This window comes from Callorhinchus milii, unplaced genomic scaffold (assembly GCF_018977255.1).
Source record: "Callorhinchus milii isolate IMCB2004 unplaced genomic scaffold, IMCB_Cmil_1.0 Scaffold1, whole genome shotgun sequence".
Taxonomy (NCBI): Eukaryota; Metazoa; Chordata; class Chondrichthyes; order Chimaeriformes; family Callorhinchidae; genus Callorhinchus; species Callorhinchus milii.
Window position 1 is genome coordinate 64,975,582 of NW_024704742.1, and position 12,547 is coordinate 64,988,128.

The 12,547-nt window shown below is 44.5% G+C and overlaps 1 protein-coding gene across 1 annotated transcript in view; it reads right to left on the reverse strand.

The window, feature by feature from the left end:
• The window catches only part of sh3bp2 (SH3-domain binding protein 2), a 63,888-nt gene extending 57,202 nt beyond the window's left edge, over nt 1-6,686 (reverse strand). Inside the window, exon 1 of the mRNA XM_007905254.2 lies at nt 6,367-6,686. The gene's annotated coding sequence lies outside the window, so the exon portion shown is untranslated. The remainder of the gene's footprint in view (nt 1-6,366) is intronic.
• Between the last annotated feature and the right edge of the window lie 5,861 nt (nt 6,687-12,547).

Consider the following 12,547-nt stretch of genomic DNA (forward strand, 5'->3'; position numbering starts at 1 on the left):
GACCAAATTATTATTGGTTGTTTTTTTGAAGGGATTATTATCACCAGAAGCAATCCGCTAATCGACCAACAACCGGATTCCTAATTGTAAGGAAGGCATACCTCTGTCCCCTCGACCTTTCTGCTGCCTTTGACACTGTGGACCACTCTATCCTCCTCCACCACCTCTCCTCTCACCTTAACCTTCAAGGTTCTGTCCTTGAATGGTTCAGATCCTATCTCTCAAAGCGACCCCACTTTGTCTCCTCCAGTCCCTGCACAGTCTCGTGCGGTATTACTCAGGGCTCTGTCCTTGGTGCTCTCCTCTTCAACCTGTACATGCTCCCTCTTGGTTACGTCACCCACAGACATGGGGTCATGTATGCAGATGACAACCAAACCTACCTCTGCTTCCACCCTCGACTCCAGAACAACTGATATCCTGACAGAATGCTGTCAGACTGGATGAGAGCCAACTTTCTAGAGTTGAATATCAGCTGACCTAGGCCATCGTCGGTCATGTCTTCAGCCTCTCTGCCCCCACCCTCTGGAACTCCATCCCACAGTCCCTTCGCCTTGCTCCCTCCCTTGCTTCCTTCAAGGCATGCCTCAAGACCTTCCTCTTCGACCATGCCTCCGGCCATCCTCTCTCCCCTCCACCCTACTATTGGGGCTATTTGAAAACAGAAGGGAGTTTCTCTCTTCCAGTGTCCTTGCTAACAAATCCCCCAAATAAAATTGGTCACTCATTCCATGGCCGTTTGTGGGACATTGCTGTGTGCAACTGCCAATTGAGCACTGCAGTGTCCCACAAACAATAAAGGATTGAGTGACCAAATTATTATTTTTTAAAAACTTTTTTAAAGGGTTCACCACAAAATACAGTCAATTCACTTTACAGTATATTCTGTGAAGCGCTTTGAGATCTCTGAATGACATGATAAGGCATTATACAAATATTATTATTATTATTGATCATCCAGTCCCTACGTCATGGTGCTCCTTTTAAAAAAACAACGAGAATCTCAACCATATCCTTGATGAACATAGGATGTTACCTTAAATGCTTTGCTGTATTTGCGAGCAATTCCTGAGTTTCACGTTACAACATACAATGTTAGCGTGTGACATACTAGTAACAATGAGCAAATGGTGAAGTTATTTAAAACAAATAGACTGACAAGGGATGTGCCAGTTGTGAAGAGGCTGATAGAGTGAAGGAAAGGTTGGCAGAGAAATGTTGCAGAAAGCAGGGCATAACGTTACCTGAAGGGTCGAGCTAATTGTGAAGACAGTTGTACCTTTGTGACTATTTCTGGCTCAGCTTTGGTTTGTTTGCACGTCAGACCTCAAGGCTTCTTATTATGAACGTGTCAGTGGGTTTTTCAAGCCCAAGTTCCTGAAACATCCAGGAACTGAAAAGGAGCTTCAATTGCAGCAGCAAAATACTTCAATCTTTTTTTATATCCTGGCAAATCCCCAAACAGTCAGCAAGCAAAACAGGTTTATTTCCGTGACGCTCACTTAAAGCAATTGATAAACCATCATCAAGCACGGACAATCCTAAGGCTGAAATATGCTGTAAATGCAATGGAGCAGGAAATTCCAGAGTCCAACTGCAATCACTTACATACATATGCAAATAATGTTATTAATGCTTCCAACAACAGCAATAAAATTACATTTGTATATCGCCTTTCATCGAAACACTGCATCAATAAAACCAACTCATCAAGCTTAGGATGTTATCTGTTCCAAATGTCACAGAAGAAATTTCCTGCCTACCTGAAGGGGGAGCGCTGTATAGACGGAGGTGCTGTCCTTCAGGTGAGGTGAGAAGTCAAACTGAGGTCTCACCTGCCTGTTCCAGTGAATGTTAAAGATCCCATGTTACTGCTCAAAAAGAGAAGGGAGGTTCTCCCGGGGTCCTGGGCCAACAATCCCCCAGGTAAAATTTATCATTCACTTCATGGCTGTTTGCATGACACTGCTGTGTTCACCCACAAAACAGTCACTTCTAATTAGAATCCTTACATTTTTCTAAGTTCTCCCAGGTCCACCATCCACCAGGTCCAACTAATACAAAACTCCTCACTCATATCCTGAAACATCCCCGCATGCACATCACCCCACCTCGCAGGTTCCCTGTCTCCTGAATGCATCAGCCTTAAGCTCTTCACCCTTTCATACGAATTGCTTCATGTGCTACACTTGCCTACCTCCCTGACCTGTTTGTACCCCACCTATCTGTCCGCCCTTCGCTCAGCTAACACAGGCCTGCTGTGCCCTCCCGATCTCTCTCCTTCAGTGGCCAAGCCTTCAGCCACTATGGTCCTGATCTCTGTAACTTCCTGCCTCAATCCCTCCGCCTCAGCCCCTCTTCATCCATCTTTAAATCCCTCCTTAAGATCTACCTCTTCATCCGTGCCTATGGTCATCTCCCTCTCATCCTTCTCCCATCCTTTCCCCTTGCTCCCCGTCCAACCCCAACATTGTACAATGCCCCAAGACATTATCCTACATGAAGAGTGTAAATATAAATGCAAGTTGTTATTGTTACATTTGATAAAAGCGCCTTTCATGTCTGGAGGATTTCTCAAAGCACTTCACAGGATATATAATAATAATAATAATAATAATCCTTGCATTTGATATAGCGCTTTTCACGTCGGGAGGACGTCCCAAAGCGCTTCACAGAACACACTGTAAAGTGAATTGACTGTATATTTGTGGGCGAACGCGGCAGCCAATTGCGCACAGCAATGTCCCACAAACAGTCGTAGATTGAAAATTACCAATTTATTATTGTTTTTGGTTTTGGATTGACTATGTAATATTTTAATATGTAAGTGGATTGACTGTGCTTTTGTGGACAAACATGACAGCCAAGTTGCACACAGCAATGTAATACCACTGAGTGAATGTGCAGTGTTATCTGGGGAATTGTTGGCCATGGCACGGGAGAAGCTCCCTTCTGTTTTTGAGTAGTGCTGGTTTTAGCTGATTTTTAACCAGCTTGTCATTGATAGCACTATCCAGCAGTGGGAAAGAGAGTGCTCATTCCATTCCAACAATTTATCTCCGGGATTTCCAAGTGTAGGTGGGATACATGGAAATCTCTGTTCTTCCTCCCACTTCCAAACACACATAACAACAATGATAACAACAACTTGCATTTAAATAGGGCCCTTCACCCGGGGCATTGTCTCGGAGCGCTTGACACACACACAGACAAAAATTTGGAATACAAGATTCTCATTTTATCAACCTCAAACACTGACAGTAGCCAGAAATAACTGCATTGTTGCCAGTTCTGTGAATTCTGTCCGCAGTTTAAATAGGGACATTTCAGTGGGCCAACAGCTCAGGTTCTTGCAAAGCTTCCTGATAACATTAGTGTTTTGCAGCACTTTTTATAGCAGTTGTTGTTAATTGCAGTGTCTATTTTTGAAGGCAGAAATGCAGAAGCCATTGTGCGCATTCCAAAGTCCTTACATTTCACAGCCCCTGCATTTGATGCAGCACCTTTCACGTGGGAAGATGTCCCGAGGTAATGCACATTTTAACGTTTTAATGTCTCATCCCAAGGGGCTTGGCACCCAAGCTGGGGAGGGGAAAGATGACAAAAAGCGCGATTGAAGCAGATTTATAATAATATAATAATAATAAACCTTGTGTTGATATAGGAACTCATCAAATTGTTGAGACTTCTCAAAAAGCTTCACATAATACATTCTAAAGTGAATTGACTGCGTATTTTCGGGGTGAAACATGGTAGTAAATTGTGCACAGCAGTGTCTCACAAACTGTCGTGGATTGAGTGTCCAAATTTATTTTTTGGAGAGGTGGGATTATTATCCGTGGAAAACGATCCACCAATCAACTAACTACCAGGTTCCTACTTATTACTAGATAAACAGAGGCTTGTAGAGTAAGGAAACTAACCCTGCTGGGAATCAAACCCAGGTCTTCTCAATTGCGAGACGAGTGCGCTAATAACTACGCTACAGAACTCCACGAGTGGTTAGAGCACTCGCTTCATGAACACCACTTTTATAAGTGAACACAGCAGCTAATTTGTTACAGCAATAACCCACAGACAACTTTGAAGTGAATGACCAACTTTGCTTGGGTGACTGTTCGTCAAAATACTATGAGAAACTCGCTTCTCTTTTCGAGCAAAGCCATGGGAACGTTTAACATCCACCTGAACAGGTAGTTGGGACCTAGTTTTAACATCTCATCCTAAGGACAGTACCTCTAATAACGCAGCACCTGCTACAACAACAACTTGCATTTATACAGCGCCTTTCATGTCAGAGGACGTCCCAAGATGCTGACAGTGAAGGGCCTGCACCCAAGCTGGGGTTTGGAATCAGAGACAGGTGGAGGGTGGGGAGGGTGGGTGTGGGAAGATGACTGAAGGCATGGTCGAAGAGGATGGTCTTGCATTGGAGAGTTAACCTAGTCTGTGAAGCTTGATCCCACAAGCTTCTAACTCTTTGAGGCAAGAGTGCTACCAACTGAGTCAAGCCGACACCTTTTTCCATCTAATTTGTAGTAATGATGCCAAAATTTGTAATTGTGATTTACAAAATGGGACAAAGTGCAACAACATCAACAACAACTTGCATTGATACAGCACCCTTCACACGGGGTAGCATTCCAGAGCTTTTAACAGTGGCGGAGCCTGTCACTGAGCTGGGAGGAGGGGTGAGGTGACCGTCAGCACAAACAAAGAGGAACGTCTTCAGGTGTGATCTGAAAATGGGGAAGGACAGATTGAGGAAGAGAGTTCCAAAATTTCGGGGTGTAGTGGCTGAAAGCACATGGTTGAGCAGAGCCAATGACGGCCATGCAGGAGGCCATAGCCAGCGAAGCAGAGGGTGGCGGAGTGGGGAGTAAGCAAGTCGCAGAGTTAGAGAGGTGCCAGGGCTGAAGGGATTTTTAGACCAGTGTGAGGATTGTGAACTTGGAGAACCCATTTCACTCGCACTTTGACCGGTTCTGGAAGTCACAATGCACCGTTTTGTGATTATTGAAACGTGGGCAGCAAAACAATAGTTGTAAATAGCGTTTGCTATCTACCCCATAGCAAGATAGACTCCCTATGTGCTCATCGTCCACCCTTTGGATGAGACATGAAACCAAGGTCCCGTCTGCCTGTTCAGGTCGTCCTTAAAAACCCTATTCAGAAGGAAAGGCAAGTTTCTCTCAGGAGTCCTGGCTAACAACAATTCTCGCAGATTAAGAAACAATGATCATTCATTTAATCGGCTGCCGCATTCACCTACAGAACACACAGCCACCGCATTTGACAGTAAAATCCTGTGAAGCACTTTCAGACGCGCTCCCAACTTGAAAGATTTGTGTTTCGAATCCAAGGAATTGTTTTATATATAACTTTATATGTCCACGACTGTTTGTGGGACACTGTTGTGTGCAACTGGCTGCCGCGTTTCGCCCACAATATACAGTCCATTCATTTCACAGTATATTCTGTGAAGCGCTTTGAGACGTCTCAAAGGCCCTATATCAAATGCAAGGATTATTATCTGTAATATATTATAATAAGCAGGAGGGGAGACGGTTAAACTTAATTGTTCTGCCAGAGAGAGGAAGGACCCAGCTGTCCACATGCGCCCCAGCACAAGGCACTGAAAGACGGGTGTGAAATGCAGCTGGTTTCTGTATTTGAAAGTACAACGTGAAACTAGATTGCAGCCAAGGCTGCCTCAAAAAGATAAGCGAAGTAGCTCTCAGATCTGTTCTGTGAGAAACATTAACACGCCAAGGATGTTGCAAATCATCCACTGTTTCATCTTATTTCCACATAATTTTGTTTGAAAAGACAACGCCTATCTGTTCATCACCTTCTCAACAAAACCCACACGTGTCCCAGATTTATTCACACAAAAAAACACTATTGTTTTACACACTGGATAATGTAAAGAAACCACAACAACTTGCATTTATATAGAAAGAAACAAAAAAAGAGAGAAAAGAATCAGCTTGTTCATATTAAACAGAACCATGTTAGATTGTCATAGGCAAATCTATAGCTTCAGAGAGAAAAGAGAAGTAGAGAGAGAGATCTCTTATCTCTGTAGACCATAAACTCATTCAATTTTATCCAGACCCAGATTGTCATATAAAAATTAATGAATAAACCTCTTTCATGTTGGTTACTTTGCTGTGAAATCAGCCCTAGGGATCCAGTACATTATTAATGATAATATCAACATACAAATATATACAACAGAAACACTGCACAGTATCTGCTCACATCGTCAAGAAATCAGCCCTACAGATACACTATCGATGGTAATATCAATACACCGTGTACAGATATATATGATATATTATAGATATATATGAAACACTGCACCTGCACAAACTTCCATTGACTGTCTCGGGATCCAGTGAAGTCTAGCAGTGAAGAGGCATCCCTCACCAGGAGATGTGGAGAGCAGAGGAGCCCAGGGAGGAATTTCACTGATCAGATCCGAGAATGAAGAGGACTTGTAGCTGCGATCACCAACACACCAACCAACCAGCCACCAAACGTGGTCTCTTTCCAATCGGCCGGAAGAATGAATTGCCCAGCGAGTTTCTTGCAATTTTGCTGTGTTTTTTGTTGTCGTTGAATGTAGCTGTGATCCGAAGGGATCGTGAATTAAATATCAGCTCAGACCCGTCCGCCTGTGCCAGAGTGTGTGAGTCTCTGTCTCGCTCTCTCTCTCTCTCTCGCACACACACAGAGTGTGAGGCAGCCTCAGGATCTGAGTGAGAGCTTCACACAGGATCTGCTCAGGTTGTGCAGAAGCAGTGTAACTTTCTGTTAACCCCATGTGCGCTGGATGCCTCCATCTGAGTCTGTCTGACTTATTCGGAACCCCCCCCCCCCCCCCCCCCCGTCACCAATCTCAATAATAATCTTTGCATTTCATATAGCGCCCCCATTCATCGTCTCAAAGCGCTTCGCGGAATATACTGTAAAGTGGATTTGACTGTGTATTTTGTGGGCGAAACGCGGCAGACTAATAATAATAATCATCCTTGCATTTGATATAGCGCTTTTCACGTCTTCTCGACGTCTCAAAGTGCTTCACAGAATAGACTGTAAAGTGAATTGACTGTATATTTGTGGGAAAAACGCGGCAGCCAATTGCGCACAGCAGTATCCCACAAACAGTCGTGGATTGAAGTGACCAATTTATTATTGGTTTTTTTCTTGAGGGATTATTATCAGGCGTGTGGAGTAAGGAAATTTGCCCAAGGTTTCGCCCTGCCGGGAATTGAACCCAGTTCTCTCTCATGCGCACAGCAGTGTCCCGCAAGCAGTCGTGGATTAAGTGTCCACATTCTTTTCCGGAGGGACTATTACCCCAGAAAGCGATCTGCCAATTGACTAACAACCAGGTTCCTACTTAGTGCTAGGTAAACAGAGGTGTTAGGAATAAGGAAACTTGCCTAAGGTTTCACCCCGCCCGAGAATCAAACCCGGCTCCTCTTGCTTGCAAGGCAAGCATGCTAACCACAATGCTACAGGACTCCACTGTAGCATAGTGGTTAGAGTATCAAACCAAACTGAGGTTTGCATGCATCCCACCTTCACATATAGAAATTCCAGAGATAGATTGTTGGAATTCAAGCTGTGCACTCTCCCATGCCAAGGCTTGGGGACGCCAGAGTGTACACGTTGGGGTACTGCTGGAGTCTATCCATCTAAAACCACATAGCTTGCTTCCACATACAATACAATATTACATTTGTATCGCGCCTTTCACTTCGGGAGGACGTCCCAAGGTGCTGGACAGTCAGGGATTTGGACACGAACAGGGGGTGTTGGGATAAGGGAGTGTTGAGGGCAGGAGGGTGCCCGTAGGCACAGACAAAGAGGAGGGTTTTGAGACGTGCCTTGAAGCGAGGCAAAGCGACGGTGGGCTGGAGTTCCAAAGGGTGGGCTGAGCAGGGGACGTGGAGCAGGCCGGGGTCTGCTGAGCAGAGGGAGCGGACAAGTCGATAAGGGGTTAGTAGGTCATAGTGGTAGGAGGGGGCAAGGCCATAGAGGGCTGTGAAAGCAAGGATTTGAATTGGATCCTCTGAGGGATGGGGAGTTAGTGGAGTCTGGTGAGGGTTGGGGTGATGGGGTCACGAAGCCTGGTGCAGGAGAATACATGAGCTGCAGAGTTCTGGATAATCTGTAGCTTGTGGAGGGAAAAGTTGGGAAGGCCGACAAGGAGGAAGTCAGTGTAGTCGAGCCTAGTTGTGATGAATGCTTGGATGAGGGGTTCGGCAGCCTGAGGGGTGAGGCAGTGGTGGAGCCGGGTGATGTTGCAGAGCTGGGGGAAGGCAGAGCCGGTTATGGCATGGATGTGGGAGAGAAAGGACTGTTGAGGGTCAAACAAGATGCCTAAGTTCCTGACTGGCTCAGTGAGATGGAGTGTGCATCCCTGGATGGTGACACTGTCAGTGCCTGGGGTGAGGAGGCGCTGACGGGTGCCAATCAGGAGAGCCTCGGTCTTATTTACATTCAACTGTAGAAAGTTAGCTCTCATCCAGGACTTGATGTCTGACCCTATTTATAAAGCCTAGAATCCCGTATGTTTTTTTTAACAGCTTTATCTACGTGTCCTGCCAGGTCAAAGATTTACTTATATGAACCCCCAGTTCTCTCTGTTCTTCGCCCCCTTTAAGATTGTACCATCTTATATGGCCTCTCCTCATTCTTCCTCCCAAAATGCATCACTTTGCATTTCTCCACTTTAAACTTCATCTGCCACCTGTCTGCCCATTTTACCAATCTGTCTATGTCCTCTTGCAGTCTGCTAATATCCTCCTCATGGTTTACTATTTTTCCTAGCTTAGTATCATCTGCAAGCTTGGAAATTGTACTCCCTATACCCAAGTCCAGGTCATTTATATAGATCAAAAAGAGCATTGGTCCCAATACCAACCCCTGGGAATCACCACTGCACACTTCACCACCAATCTCTGCTTTCTGTCTCCCAGGCAGTTCTGTATCCATGCTGCCACTGTCCCTTTAATACCGTGGGCTTCTATTTTGCTTACAAGTCTCTTATGTGGCACTGTATCAAACGCCTTTTAAAAATCCGTATAAACTACATCAACTGCACTACCTTCATCCATACACTTCATTACTTCATCAAAAAACTCTTATCAGGTTTGTTAGTCACGGTTTGCCTCTAACAACTCTGTGTTGGCTGTCCTTTATTAACCCATATTTTTCTAAGTGAAAGTTTATTTTGTCCCAGATTATAGTCTCTAGAAGTTTTTCCACTACTGACGTGAGGCTGACTGGCCTGTAGTTTCCGGGTTTATCCTTTTGCCCCTTTTTGTACAGAGGAGTAACATTTGCAGCCCCCCAGTCCTCTGGCACCACCCCAATGTCCAAAGAGCATTGAAAGATTGTGGACAGAGCCTCTGCTATTTCCACCCTTATTTCCCTCAGTAATCTAGGATGCGTCCCATTTGGACTGGGTGACTTATCTACCTTGAGCACTGACAATCTTTTTAGTACCTCCTCTCTGTTTATTCTTATCCTATCCAATTTCTCTACCCTCTCCTCCAATACTGTGGCATTGGCTCCATCCTCTTCTTTTGTGAAGAGAGATGCAAAGTACTCATTCAGTACATCAGCCTCCACAAGAAGATTTCCTCTTTGGTCCCTAATTGGCCCCACCTACCTTTGACTAACCTTTTATATGCTTATAAAATAAGTTAGGGTTCTCTTTTATGTTACCTCCTAATCTTTTCTCATACAATATTTTTGCTCCTCTTATTTCCTTTTTCAGTTCTCCTCTGTGCTTTCTATACTCTATTTGATTATCTTCCGTATTTTGGACCTAACATTTATCATAAGCCTCCTTTTTCACCACTACATTGGTTTTGCATCTTTCTGAAATCTATTTGTGGTCTGTAGTATACACCTAACATAGTAACAACTCCTTTTCTGCTCCTTAACACTAACCAAATAGATTCTGTTTTGGACCTTCTAGGGCCACAACTATGTCTTTAATCAATATTGCCCCCCGCCCCTCCTTTTTTTCCTTCACTATCCCTCCTGAATACATTGTAGCCAGAAATATTCAGCTCCCATTCCTGTCCTCATTGAAGCCAGGTCTCCGTCATTCCCACTACATCATAACCCCATGTGGCAACTTGAGGCTGCAGCTCACCAATCTTATTTGTCACACTCTGTGCATTTATGCACATGTACTCCAAGACCGGCTTAGTTTGCTCCCCATTTCTCCCCCGTCTAACCCCTCCTTTTTCTGGACTACCCCTTTTTGCATTGCTATTTGTCTCTCCTAGTCCTCTGTGTAACTTGTTTCTCCTCTCTGATAATACATCCTGATTCCCTTCCCCCCTCAAAATGAGTTTAAACCACAGCACAAGTTATTAACCTCCCTACGAGGACATTGGTCCTAGCCTTGTTTAGGTGTAACCCATCCACCTTGTACAGTGCCCCAGAACTGGTCCCAATGTTCCAGAAACCTGAAGCCCTCTTTTCTGTACCATTTCTCCAGCTATGCATTCATGTGTTTGATCCTGCTGTTTTGGTATTCACTTGCACGAGGCTCTGGGGGTAATCTAGAGATTACTACCTTTAAGGTCCTATTGTTTAGCTTTTTCCCTAGCTTCTGATACTCACCTTGGAGGAACTCAGACCTTTTTTCCTTATGTCATGGATCCCAACATGGACCATGACTTTCTGGATGTTCCCCTGTAGAATGTTTTGCACCCATTCAGGGAGGCAAAATACTATGCGAGAGTCACATCTTTGGTTGCAGAAATGCCTCTCTACCCCTTTCACTGTTGTGCCCCAATGACAACTGCATTGATACTCTTCCCTGTATCTCCCTGTGCACCCATTTGCTTTTGACTCCTCTCCCCAGAGGTGTCATCACCCTCACCGGTACAGAGAACTGGTTTGTGAGTGCCACACTCTCAGAAGATTTCTGCACTGCCCATCCCCTCTTCCAACCATGCCGGGTGGTCACCCACTCACTCTCCTTCTGAACCCTCTGTGTCTGTGAAGTGACCACCTCCTGAAACATTTGATCCATGAACTCTTCAACCTCCCACATGCTATGAACACCAGCCTCTGCTTGAATTCAGAAACCCTGAGCTCAAGCTCGAGCAGCCGGAGGCACTTCCTACACATGTGTTTGTCCAGAGCACACAAAGCATCCTAGAGTTTCCCCATGGCACGCCATGTTCATGCATCAGGTCTCAGGTGCCCTGCCATTTTCCCAGATATGTTTTATACATTATATTTTAATATAAATATTATATATAATAATTATGCACCTCTTTCCCCTCTGCACCGAATTCCCACTCTTACCCAATTCCTGCGCAGAATTCACACTGTTACACCTCACTCAGGTCCTCACTCTGCTGAGCTCTCTGGGTTAGATGCAGATTTTGTCACCAAGAGGGAGCATGTACAGGTGGAGAGGAGAGGACCAAGAACACTGAGGAACACCTCACAAGACAGTGCAGGGCCTAGAGGAGAAGCTGTTTGTGAGACAAAGTGGAGACGGTGTGAGAGGTAGGATCTGAACCATACAAGGACAGAACGATAAAGGTTGAAGTGAAAGGAGAGGCGGTGGAGGAGGATAGAGTGGTCAACTGTATCAAAGGCAGAAGAGAGGTCAAGGAGGACGAGGAGACAGAGGGAGCCCTGGTCACAGATGGACAAAATGTCATTTGTCACTTTGACCAGGGCTGTTTATGTGCTGTGGGCAGCATGGAAACCTAATTGGAGGGGTTTGTGCAGGAAGGGGCGGGAGAGGAAGGAACAAAACTGGGAAGGGAGGTTGGAGATGGGATGATAATTTGAGGATAGGGTTGATGATGTCTGTTTTTAAAGGGTGGGAACGGTGCCAATGCATAGGGAGAGGTTGATGAGGTCACCACAACATAATACACCGCTAAAACTCCTTTGACAGAATACTTTTCCAGTTACCTTTGAACTGGGCAGCAGTCAGCAATCCCAATGCCCTATTTTTTAAATTAAATTTTAAAAAATTATACCTGAATTATTCTCAAAATATTTTGCTCTGTATTTTTGTATCTGGTTGATGTAACTTGGAGGGCTTTGCCCCCAGGGGTTGTAAAGGACATTTTTAGGATAATAAAAACATTCCTTGCAATTGATATAGTGCCTTATCACATCATTGAGAAGTCTAAAGAGCTTCCCAGAATATAGTGAAGTGAATATAACTGTGTATTTGTGGACCAAACATGGCAGACAATGATCCAATGTATCAGGTGTAAGGATCATTATTATTATTAACTCTTTTTGAGCCATTTTATGTCGCAAAATAAAACAGAATTACATACAGTAGCTCAGAGATCTGTCCCATTGTTGACCAAATACAGCTGTTTTGCAAGGTTGCCTCCCTGTGCCTAAGGCAGTATTCCTTTAAGTGATAAGGATATGGTTATTAATCAAGGTAATCACAAACCAGGATGTGCCTGAAAGGGCATATTTAAAAAACACAGAAGTTATTTTATACTTATTTATAGATCATACGGAA